The following is a 10,805-nucleotide window of genomic DNA, read 5'->3' on the forward strand; positions in this document are numbered from 1 at the left end:
GAGCCAGACGCTGGGCGGAACGGAATTTTGTTCCGCTGCAGGTGTAAATCACCGTTTTTCTGATTAACGAGATTTAATGGAAATAGCAACTTTAAACTTTGCCTACGTCTCTGTCAGTCGCAAGGAAACTGTATTTGAAGGTGAAGGTGATTTTGTAGACATGTGTGAAAGACATGTTCTGAAATGCAAGTGTTGTTGTTTGGAGAGCACATCGGTTACGTGTCAGATGTGTAGCCAAGCAGTAATTTGTCGCCATAGCTGCAAATATTAGCCGGTAATATGAAGTGTTGTCAGCTAAAGTGTGATGATGTAGACGACCGTAAGGACGAAGTACCCAAGAGTACCGCTAGGCCGCGCCTCTTTAGCTCTGTGGTAGAGCACTGGTGTAATAAACCAGCGTCGTAAGTTCCATCCTCACAGGAGAAAGATGAATTTTGGAAATCAGTTGCACGTCGTGGCCGTATTACAAACAGTACCTGTGATGACGAACAATTAGCGACAGGCGTTTTTTTAAGAATTACTCTCAGATGCGATTAAGGCGAATGGCGCAGATAAAGCATTTGCCAAAGCGGTACAGCATAAGGTGGGACGAGGCAGTCTGAATTACATTTTATAGATGTATTTCTCACATATCTCAGAGCCTCTCGCGATATTCAACGTCGTCGTCGTCGTCGCCGCCGCCGCTTCTGCAGAAGTAGCAAATGGCAATCGTAGCAAATGCGGCGAGGGACGCCCTGCCTTCGATTCCGAATGCACAAAGTGTGTGGTCTTGTTTCTCAGTCTATATTTGGTCGGTCACGTCAGAGGTTGAATGTAACGAATGGGTGGGAAAGAGCAAGGGGCAGCGGCTGTGCAGAACGAAAACACAAATCCTCAGGGGTGTGAGCGTTTCGAGATGAGTCGTATACATGTAAATGTTGGTCGTCAGTGACCGTGTGGCCTAATGGATAAGGCGTCGGACTTCGGATCTGAAGATTACAGGTTCGAATGCTGTCACGCTTGTGTTTTTCCAGTTCTGAAAAAGAAACATAACGTTTTAATGTAGCAATTGAGCAGTACGAAACAGTCTGAATGTTGCTGTTGACCATTTTTTGCTTGGAGATGCTCTTCAGCTTGAAACACACACAACAAGACCGGTGTTAACTAGCGAAATGGTCGGCAGAGTGCCGACCCAGCGAGTTTTGACTATCACTTGCACATCTAAAACAACGTCGGAAAGTAACTCGTTCGGCTTTTGAGTCACATAAAGTATGTGTGTTAATTTTGACGCCACTAGCTCTGCATGTTGTCATGCGATTTCTTTACCTCTCACAAATGATTATGACATAAAAGTGAAGTACGTGACGAGTGTGACGTTAGGAAAAGATTAGGCATCATGGAGAGATTCTGTATGGGACCACCCAACCCAAACGAGTACTGTGTGACGTGCTACCCGGCAGGTATTCACCGAGGTAGCCGGCTAGCTCAGTCGGTAGAGCGTCAGACACTTAAACCCAGGGTTGTGGGTTCGAGCCAGACGCTGGGCGGAACGGAATTTTGTTCCGCTGCAGGTGTAAATCACCGTTTTTCTGATTAACGAGATTTAATGGAAATAGCAACTTTAAACTTTGCCTACGTCTCTGTCAGTCGCAAGGAAACTGTATTTGAAGGTGAAGGTGATTTTGTAGACATGTGTGAAAGACATGTTCTGAAATGCAAGTGTTGTTGTTTGGAGAGCACATCGGTTACGTGTCAGATGTGTAGCCAAGCAGTAATTTGTCGCCATAGCTGCAAATATTAGCCGGTAATATGAAGTGTTGTCAGCTAAAGTGTGATGATGTAGACGACCGTAAGGACGAAGTACCCAAGAGTACCGCTAGGCCGCGCCTCTTTAGCTCTGTGGTAGAGCACTGGTGTAATAAACCAGCGTCGTAAGTTCCATCCTCACAGGAGAAAGATGAATTTTGGAAATCAGTTGCACGTCGTGGCCGTATTACAAACAGTACCTGTGATGACGAACAATTAGCGACAGGCGTTTTTTTAAGAATTACTCTCAGATGCGATTAAGGCGAATGGCGCAGATAAAGCATTTGCCAAAGCGGTACAGCATAAGGTGGGACGAGGCAGTCTGAATTACATTTTATAGATGTATTTCTCACATATCTCAGAGCCTCTCGCGATATTCAACGTCGTCGTCGTCGCCGCCGCCGCTTCTGCAGAAGTAGCAAATGGCAATCGTAGCAAATGCGGCGAGGGACGCCCTGCCTTCGATTCCGAATGCACAAAGTGTGTGGTCTTGTTTCTCAGTCTATATTTGGTCGGTCACGTCAGAGGTTGAATGTAACGAATGGGTGGGAAAGAGCAAGGGGCAGCGGCTGTGCAGAACGAAAACACAAATCCTCAGGGGTGTGAGCGTTTCGAGATGAGTCGTATACATGTAAATGTTGGTCGTCAGTGACCGTGTGGCCTAATGGATAAGGCGTCGGACTTCGGATCTGAAGATTACAGGTTCGAATGCTGTCACGCTTGTGTTTTTCCAGTTCTGAAAAAGAAACATAACGTTTTAATGTAGCAATTGAGCAGTACGAAACAGTCTGAATGTTGCTGTTGACCATTTTTTGCTTGGAGATGCTCTTCAGCTTGAAACACACACAACAAGACCGGTGTTAACTAGCGAAATGGTCGGCAGAGTGCCGACCCAGCGAGTTTTGACTATCACTTGCACATCTAAAACAACGTCGGAAAGTAACTCGTTCGGCTTTTGAGTCACATAAAGTATGTGTGTTAATTTTGACGCCACTAGCTCTGCATGTTGTCATGCGATTTCTTTACCTCTCACAAATGATTATGACATAAAAGTGAAGTACGTGACGAGTGTGACGTTAGGAAAAGATTAGGCATCATGGAGAGATTCTGTATGGGACCACCCAACCCAAACGAGTACTGTGTGACGTGCTACCCGGCAGGTATTCACCGAGGTAGCCGGCTAGCTCAGTCGGTAGAGCGTCAGACACTTAAACCCAGGGTTGTGGGTTCGAGCCAGACGCTGGGCGGAACGGAATTTTGTTCCGCTGCAGGTGTAAATCACCGTTTTTCTGATTAACGAGATTTAATGGAAATAGCAACTTTAAACTTTGCCTACGTCTCTGTCAGTCGCAAGGAAACTGTATTTGAAGGTGAAGGTGATTTTGTAGACATGTGTGAAAGACATGTTCTGAAATGCAAGTGTTGTTGTTTGGAGAGCACATCGGTTACGTGTCAGATGTGTAGCCAAGCAGTAATTTGTCGCCATAGCTGCAAATATTAGCCGGTAATATGAAGTGTTGTCAGCTAAAGTGTGATGATGTAGACGACCGTAAGGACGAAGTACCCAAGAGTACCGCTAGGCCGCGCCTCTTTAGCTCTGTGGTAGAGCACTGGTGTAATAAACCAGCGTCGTAAGTTCCATCCTCACAGGAGAAAGATGAATTTTGGAAATCAGTTGCACGTCGTGGCCGTATTACAAACAGTACCTGTGATGACGAACAATTAGCGACAGGCGTTTTTTTAAGAATTACTCTCAGATGCGATTAAGGCGAATGGCGCAGATAAAGCATTTGCCAAAGCGGTACAGCATAAGGTGGGACGAGGCAGTCTGAATTACATTTTATAGATGTATTTCTCACATATCTCAGAGCCTCTCGCGATATTCAACGTCGTCGTCGTCGCCGCCGCCGCTTCTGCAGAAGTAGCAAATGGCAATCGTAGCAAATGCGGCGAGGGACGCCCTGCCTTCGATTCCGAATGCACAAAGTGTGTGGTCTTGTTTCTCAGTCTATATTTGGTCGGTCACGTCAGAGGTTGAATGTAACGAATGGGTGGGAAAGAGCAAGGGGCAGCGGCTGTGCAGAACGAAAACACAAATCCTCAGGGGTGTGAGCGTTTCGAGATGAGTCGTATACATGTAAATGTTGGTCGTCAGTGACCGTGTGGCCTAATGGATAAGGCGTCGGACTTCGGATCTGAAGATTACAGGTTCGAATGCTGTCACGCTTGTGTTTTTCCAGTTCTGAAAAAGAAACATAACGTTTTAATGTAGCAATTGAGCAGTACGAAACAGTCTGAATGTTGCTGTTGACCATTTTTTGCTTGGAGATGCTCTTCAGCTTGAAACACACACAACAAGACCGGTGTTAACTAGCGAAATGGTCGGCAGAGTGCCGACCCAGCGAGTTTTGACTATCACTTGCACATCTAAAACAACGTCGGAAAGTAACTCGTTCGGCTTTTGAGTCACATAAAGTATGTGTGTTAATTTTGACGCCACTAGCTCTGCATGTTGTCATGCGATTTCTTTACCTCTCACAAATGATTATGACATAAAAGTGAAGTACGTGACGAGTGTGACGTTAGGAAAAGATTAGGCATCATGGAGAGATTCTGTATGGGACCACCCAACCCAAACGAGTACTGTGTGACGTGCTACCCGGCAGGTATTCACCGAGGTAGCCGGCTAGCTCAGTCGGTAGAGCGTCAGACACTTAAACCCAGGGTTGTGGGTTCGAGCCAGACGCTGGGCGGAACGGAATTTTGTTCCGCTGCAGGTGTAAATCACCGTTTTTCTGATTAACGAGATTTAATGGAAATAGCAACTTTAAACTTTGCCTACGTCTCTGTCAGTCGCAAGGAAACTGTATTTGAAGGTGAAGGTGATTTTGTAGACATGTGTGAAAGACATGTTCTGAAATGCAAGTGTTGTTGTTTGGAGAGCACATCGGTTACGTGTCAGATGTGTAGCCAAGCAGTAATTTGTCGCCATAGCTGCAAATATTAGCCGGTAATATGAAGTGTTGTCAGCTAAAGTGTGATGATGTAGACGACCGTAAGGACGAAGTACCCAAGAGTACCGCTAGGCCGCGCCTCTTTAGCTCTGTGGTAGAGCACTGGTGTAATAAACCAGCGTCGTAAGTTCCATCCTCACAGGAGAAAGATGAATTTTGGAAATCAGTTGCACGTCGTGGCCGTATTGCAAACAGTACCTGTGATGACGAACAATTAGCGACAGGCGTTTTTTTAAGAATTACTCTCAGATGCGATTAAGGCGAATGGCGCAGATAAAGCATTTGCCAAAGCGGTACAGCATAAGGTGGGACGAGGCAGTCTGAATTACATTTTATAGATGTATTTCTCACATATCTCAGAGCCTCTCGCGATATTCAACGTCGTCGTCGTCGCCGCCGCCGCTTCTGCAGAAGTAGCAAATGGCAATCGTAGCAAATGCGGCGAGGGACGCCCTGCCTTCGATTCCGAATGCACAAAGTGTGTGGTCTTGTTTCTCAGTCTATATTTGGTCGGTCACGTCAGAGGTTGAATGTAACGAATGGGTGGGAAAGAGCAAGGGGCAGCGGCTGTGCAGAACGAAAACACAAATCCTCAGGGGTGTGAGCGTTTCGAGATGAGTCGTATACATGTAAATGTTGGTCGTCAGTGACCGTGTGGCCTAATGGATAAGGCGTCGGACTTCGGATCTGAAGATTACAGGTTCGAATGCTGTCACGCTTGTGTTTTTCCAGTTCTGAAAAAGAAACATAACGTTTTAATGTAGCAATTGAGCAGTACGAAACAGTCTGAATGTTGCTGTTGACCATTTTTTGCTTGGAGATGCTCTTCAGCTTGAAACACACACAACAAGACCGGTGTTAACTAGCGAAATGGTCGGCAGAGTGCCGACCCAGCGAGTTTTGACTATCACTTGCACATCTAAAACAACGTCGGAAAGTAACTCGTTCGGCTTTTGAGTCACATAAAGTATGTGTGTTAATTTTGACGCCACTAGCTCTGCATGTTGTCATGCGATTTCTTTACCTCTCACAAATGATTATGACATAAAAGTGAAGTACGTGACGAGTGTGACGTTAGGAAAAGATTAGGCATCATGGAGAGATTCTGTATGGGACCACCCAACCCAAACGAGTACTGTGTGACGTGCTACCCGGCAGGTATTCACCGAGGTAGCCGGCTAGCTCAGTCGGTAGAGCGTCAGACACTTAAACCCAGGGTTGTGGGTTCGAGCCAGACGCTGGGCGGAACGGAATTTTGTTCCGCTGCAGGTGTAAATCACCGTTTTTCTGATTAACGAGATTTAATGGAAATAGCAACTTTAAACTTTGCCTACGTCTCTGTCAGTCGCAAGGAAACTGTATTTGAAGGTGAAGGTGATTTTGTAGACATGTGTGAAAGACATGTTCTGAAATGCAAGTGTTGTTGTTTGGAGAGCACATCGGTTACGTGTCAGATGTGTAGCCAAGCAGTAATTTGTCGCCATAGCTGCAAATATTAGCCGGTAATATGAAGTGTTGTCAGCTAAAGTGTGATGATGCAGACGACCGTAAGGACGAAGTACCCAAGAGTACCGCTAGGCCGCGCCTCTTTAGCTCTGTGGTAGAGCACTGGTGTAATAAACCAGCGTCGTAAGTTCCATCCTCACAGGAGAAAGATGAATTTTGGAAATCAGTTGCGCGTCGTGGCCGTATTACAAACAGTACCTGTGATGACGAACAATTAGCGACAGGCGTTTTCTTAAGAATTACTCTCAGATGCGATTAAGGCGAATGGCGCAGATAAAGCATTTGCCAAAGCGGTACAGCATAAGGTGGGACGAGGCAGTCTGAATTACATTTTATAGATGTATTTCTCACATATCTCAGAGCCTCTCGCGATATTCAACGTCGTCGTCGTCGCCGCCGCCGCTTCTGCAGAAGTAGCAAATGGCAATCGTAGCAAATGCGGCGAGGGACGCCCTGCCTTCGATTCCGAATGCACAAAGTGTGTGGTCTTGTTTCTCAGTCTATATTTGGTCGGTCACGTCAGAGGTTGAATGTAACGAATGGGTGGGAAAGAGCAAGGGGCAGCGGCTGTGCAGAACGAAAACACAAATCCTCAGGGGTGTGAGCGTTTCGAGATGAGTCGTATACATGTAAATGTTGGTCGTCAGTGACCGTGTGGCCTAATGGATAAGGCGTCGGACTTCGGATCTGAAGATTACAGGTTCGAATGCTGTCACGCTTGTGTTTTTCCAGTTCTGAAAAAGAAACATAACGTTTTAATGTAGCAATTGAGCAGTACGAAACAGTCTGAATGTTGCTGTTGACCATTTTTTGCTTGGAGATGCTCTTCAGCTTGAAACACACACAACAAGACCGGTGTTAACTAGCGAAATGGTCGGCAGAGTGCCGACCCAGCGAGTTTTGACTATCACTTGCACATCTAAAACAACGTCGGAAAGTAACTCGTTCGGCTTTTGAGTCACATAAAGTATGTGTGTTAATTTTGACGCCACTAGCTCTGCATGTTGTCATGCGATTTCTTTACCTCTCACAAATGATTATGACATAAAAGTGAAGTACGTGACGAGTGTGACGTTAGGAAAAGATTAGGCATCATGGAGAGATTCTGTATGGGACCACCCAACCCAAACGAGTACTGTGTGACGTGCTACCCGGCAGGTATTCACCGAGGTAGCCGGCTAGCTCAGTCGGTAGAGCGTCAGACACTTAAACCCAGGGTTGTGGGTTCGAGCCAGACGCTGGGCGGAACGGAATTTTGTTCCGCTGCAGGTGTAAATCACCGTTTTTCTGATTAACGAGATTTAATGGAAATAGCAACTTTAAACTTTGCCTACGTCTCTGTCAGTCGCAAGGAAACTGTATTTGAAGGTGAAGGTGATTTTGTAGACATGTGTGAAAGACATGTTCTGAAATGCAAGTGTTGTTGTTTGGAGAGCACATCGGTTACGTGTCAGATGTGTAGCCAAGCAGTAATTTGTCGCCATAGCTGCAAATATTAGCCGGTAATATGAAGTGTTGTCAGCTAAAGTGTGATGATGTAGACGACCGTAAGGACGAAGTACCCAAGAGTACCGCTAGGCCGCGCCTCTTTAGCTCTGTGGTAGAGCACTGGTGTAATAAACCAGCGTCGTAAGTTCCATCCTCACAGGAGAAAGATGAATTTTGGAAATCAGTTGCACGTCGTGGCCGTATTACAAACAGTACCTGTGATGACGAACAATTAGCGACAGGCGTTTTTTTAAGAATTACTCTCAGATGCGATTAAGGCGAATGGCGCAGATAAAGCATTTGCCAAAGCGGTACAGCATAAGGTGGGACGAGGCAGTCTGAATTACATTTTATAGATGTATTTCTCACATATCTCAGAGCCTCTCGCGATATTCAACGTCGTCGTCGTCGCCGCCGCCGCTTCTGCAGAAGTAGCAAATGGCAATCGTAGCAAATGCGGCGAGGGACGCCCTGCCTTCGATTCCGAATGCACAAAGTGTGTGGTCTTGTTTCTCAGTCTATATTTGGTCGGTCACGTCAGAGGTTGAATGTAACGAATGGGTGGGAAAGAGCAAGGGGCAGCGGCTGTGCAGAACGAAAACACAAATCCTCAGGGGTGTGAGCGTTTCGAGATGAGTCGTATACATGTAAATGTTGGTCGTCAGTGACCGTGTGGCCTAATGGATAAGGCGTCGGACTTCGGATCTGAAGATTACAGGTTCGAATGCTGTCACGCTTGTGTTTTTCCAGTTCTGAAAAAGAAACATAACGTTTTAATGTAGCAATTGAGCAGTACGAAACAGTCTGAATGTTGCTGTTGACCATTTTTTGCTTGGAGATGCTCTTCAGCTTGAAACACACACAACAAGACCGGTGTTAACTAGCGAAATGGTCGGCAGAGTGCCGACCCAGCGAGTTTTGACTATCACTTGCACATCTAAAACAACGTCGGAAAGTAACTCGTTCGGCTTTTGAGTCACATAAAGTATGTGTGTTAATTTTGACGCCACTAGCTCTGCATGTTGTCATGCGATTTCTTTACCTCTCACAAATGATTATGACATAAAAGTGAAGTACGTGACGAGTGTGACGTTAGGAAAAGATTAGGCATCATGGAGAGATTCTGTATGGGACCACCCAACCCAAACGAGTACTGTGTGACGTGCTACCCGGCAGGTATTCACCGAGGTAGCCGGCTAGCTCAGTCGGTAGAGCGTCAGACACTTAAACCCAGGGTTGTGGGTTCGAGCCAGACGCTGGGCGGAACGGAATTTTGTTCCGCTGCAGGTGTAAATCACCGTTTTTCTGATTAACGAGATTTAATGGAAATAGCAACTTTAAACTTTGCCTACGTCTCTGTCAGTCGCAAGGAAACTGTATTTGAAGGTGAAGGTGATTTTGTAGACATGTGTGAAAGACATGTTCTGAAATGCAAGTGTTGTTGTTTGGAGAGCACATCGGTTACGTGTCAGATGTGTAGCCAAGCAGTAATTTGTCGCCATAGCTGCAAATATTAGCCGGTAATATGAAGTGTTGTCAGCTAAAGTGTGATGATGTAGACGACCGTAAGGACGAAGTACCCAAGAGTACCGCTAGGCCGCGCCTCTTTAGCTCTGTGGTAGAGCACTGGTGTAATAAACCAGCGTCGTAAGTTCCATCCTCACAGGAGAAAGATGAATTTTGGAAATCAGTTGCACGTCGTGGCCGTATTACAAACAGTACCTGTGATGACGAACAATTAGCGACAGGCGTTTTTTTAAGAATTACTCTCAGATGCGATTAAGGCGAATGGCGCAGATAAAGCATTTGCCAAAGCGGTACAGCATAAGGTGGGACGAGGCAGTCTGAATTACATTTTATAGATGTATTTCTCACATATCTCAGAGCCTCTCGCGATATTCAACGTCGTCGTCGTCGCCGCCGCCGCTTCTGCAGAAGTAGCAAATGGCAATCGTAGCAAATGCGGCGAGGGACGCCCTGCCTTCGATTCCGAATGCACAAAGTGTGTGGTCTTGTTTCTCAGTCTATATTTGGTCGGTCACGTCAGAGGTTGAATGTAACGAATGGGTGGGAAAGAGCAAGGGGCAGCGGCTGTGCAGAACGAAAACACAAATCCTCAGGGGTGTGAGCGTTTCGAGATGAGTCGTATACATGTAAATGTTGGTCGTCAGTGACCGTGTGGCCTAATGGATAAGGCGTCGGACTTCGGATCTGAAGATTACAGGTTCGAATGCTGTCACGCTTGTGTTTTTCCAGTTCTGAAAAAGAAACATAACGTTTTAATGTAGCAATTGAGCAGTACGAAACAGTCTGAATGTTGCTGTTGACCATTTTTTGCTTGGAGATGCTCTTCAGCTTGAAACACACACAACAAGACCGGTGTTAACTAGCGAAATGGTCGGCAGAGTGCCGACCCAGCGAGTTTTGACTATCACTTGCACATCTAAAACAACGTCGGAAAGTAACTCGTTCGGCTTTTGAGTCACATAAAGTATGTGTGTTAATTTTGACGCCACTAGCTCTGCATGTTGTCATGCGATTTCTTTACCTCTCACAAATGATTATGACATAAAAGTGAAGTACGTGACGAGTGTGACGTTAGGAAAAGATTAGGCATCATGGAGAGATTCTGTATGGGACCACCCAACCCAAACGAGTACTGTGTGACGTGCTACCCGGCAGGTATTCACCGAGGTAGCCGGCTAGCTCAGTCGGTAGAGCGTCAGACACTTAAACCCAGGGTTGTGGGTTCGAGCCAGACGCTGGGCGGAACGGAATTTTGTTCCGCTGCAGGTGTAAATCACCGTTTTTCTGATTAACGAGATTTAATGGAAATAGCAACTTTAAACTTTGCCTACGTCTCTGTCAGTCGCAAGGAAACTGTATTTGAAGGTGAAGGTGATTTTGTAGACATGTGTGAAAGACATGTTCTGAAATGCAAGTGTTGTTGTTTGGAGAGCACATCGGTTACGTGTCAGATGTGTAGCCAAGCAGTAATTTGTCGCCATAGCT

Source organism: Schistocerca gregaria, unplaced genomic scaffold (assembly GCF_023897955.1).
Source record: "Schistocerca gregaria isolate iqSchGreg1 unplaced genomic scaffold, iqSchGreg1.2 ptg000240l, whole genome shotgun sequence".
NCBI classification, from domain to species: Eukaryota; Metazoa; Arthropoda; class Insecta; order Orthoptera; family Acrididae; genus Schistocerca; species Schistocerca gregaria.